Below are 2,482 nucleotides of genomic sequence, written 5' to 3' on the forward strand. Positions count from 1 at the left end.
CCCCCCAACCCCTCTTCCACACAGACAAATCAACAAAACAAAGCAAAAACAAAACACAAAACAAAACAATCAAAAACTAAGGTTGATGGATGGTAATGTTTTTCTTCGTTTCGTTTTGGGTTTTTTGTCCTGAATAAGCTGCAGGAGACGCATAATGTCTCGAAACAAAATTATTGTTGCAGGTTATTATGATATACCATTGCCCATGGCATCACGTACTAATGGTACTATAGAGACATACGTTGGATGAATACATGAAAACCACAATGCCCCCCATCCCCCTCCCACTGGGCGGTGCCACTGACTGAAGTTTCGTTAGGCCATTCCCAAAGGGGGGACATTAACTTGTTCTTATGCACAGCAGAATTGTAAATCGGCTGATTCAACATTGCCATACTCATAACTGTGCCTGAACTGCAACAGGGAACTGCTGCTTTTTCTTTCCTAATCTTTACTATCGTCATTTTCCCTCTACTTTGCCTGATTCCCTGTAAAGACTCCTCTGTTGACATCCACCCCTTGGCGCTCATATGACCTTCTAAAACAAACAAAAACCACAATGACATTCTCTTGGTTTTTCTTCATCAGCCAGGACTTTATATCGCCAGTGGCACTAACGAATTGATATTATAAGAATACGTGAATTCAGTGTATCTAAAAAAAATGACAAGAATTGTTCAAATTAGAAGGTGTAATTAATGACAGTTTTATAGAGACAGGCACAACGTTGTTTCGTACAGCTCCACACACCTGCTATTTTCTCAACAAACTTCTTTTCTCCCTCCCAGTCAGCTTTCTTGATGCTGGCAGATTTATCCAACAGGAACACGACGTCAACGGGGCCATCACAGAAATCGGGATCTAAAGAAAAGAAAACGAGATTTGCTTTTAAATCTGAATTCCATAATGGTCTTTTTGTTGTTGGTGATTTTGTTTGTTTGTTTGTTGGTTGGTTGGTTGGTTTTTTCTTTGCAAAGAGTCCCTGAAAAAGAAAACGAATTAAAAAACCCAGATGCAATACACGTTTTACTTGTACTTGGATACAAACCTTCGGAGCTCTTTTGTCCTCCTACAGCAGTTTATTAACAGACTACGTTCATGGAATTAGTAAACAACAGCTGCAAGAACAAGGACAGTCTCATAACTAGAGATAGCCAAAGACTTGACTCATGATATTATTATTCTAGACTAGGCACTAACATGGATGCCGCTCTTTGCACTCTATGAAAACTGCCATAGAAACATACTACAATCAGCTTTCTGTTATCCTATGCTGGGGTTTTTTATGAACTTCGAAAGTACCCAAATAAAAAAGTGTTGTTTCAATTCAACCAATATTCAAATATTTCCTTTTAAATCTTTAAACAAACAAACAATAACTGTAAATTAACGTCCGTTTTGTACTTACTGATATTAGCAGCCTCTTCTTTTTGTTGTTCAGCTTCAGTACACACAGAGGAAGTGATGGCTTTTCGCACAGAGGTCAAAGCATTGAAATCGGCAACTTTGAAAGCGAGTTTGCGGCTGGAAGCGATGACTCTCAGCTCAGGGGGCGACACCTTGGATCCAACACCAATGCTTACTACAGTAACGCCAGATTTCTGAAGATGTTGAGCCTGTCGAGCAGTGTTCTGAGCTGTTTTGTGAAGGAACAGAAAGATACACAATGTTTCGATGATATTCCAATGTTGATTCAGACGTATTTTGATGAACTGTAAACTTCTTTCCCTTTTTTCTTTCTTTTTCTTCTTTTTTTTTGGGGGGGGGGGCTCATAAAAGAAATATTAAGCATAATAAAGCCATAGTGAGGAAGACCAGTCCACACTCTTGAGCATAAAGACACTTTACCAACGTATTCGTATAGTATATATAATATTATGAGTAGCGGAAACCTGTCTCAGATAATCACATGTATAAATTACCAATTCCCCCTTCCTTTTTTATTAACTTGTTCTGTATTATGATAACCCTATCAAAGACAACTGGTTTTCTCCTAGGCAAAGCATGGCGTCTTGAACAATTTCCACTTTGTTAAGACCCTAAACTATAAAAGCAAGCAAATTAAACTGGCATACAAGTAAAAGTACTTGCAATTGTATCTCATTATGTTGCATACTTTCTGTATTTATTGATAACATTTAAAAAATGTGTGTTAAACCTGCACAAACATATGGAACCTCGTGACACAGAACAAAATGCTACACCACATTACCGAAAGTGCGAAAGTATGTGAGTTTAACGCCCCTATCAACACTAGTAGATTATTTAAGACGCTGGACTTCCCAAAGCAATATCCATTATCCGATACGCCCCAACTGATGGCCTTGAAAACTCCACAAAACGACCCAAGTTCAAGAACGCCCAGTCTGGGATTCGAACCAAGGCAATCTGCTCAGTAGTCCAACAGCATGATGTCAACTGAACTAACGGAGAGCCTACACTTAACTAGATCCTATCCAATTATATATATATTTATTTATAT

Source organism: Aplysia californica, unplaced genomic scaffold, assembly GCF_000002075.1.
Source record: "Aplysia californica isolate F4 #8 unplaced genomic scaffold, AplCal3.0 scaffold00356, whole genome shotgun sequence".
Taxonomy (NCBI): domain Eukaryota; kingdom Metazoa; phylum Mollusca; class Gastropoda; order Aplysiida; family Aplysiidae; genus Aplysia; species Aplysia californica.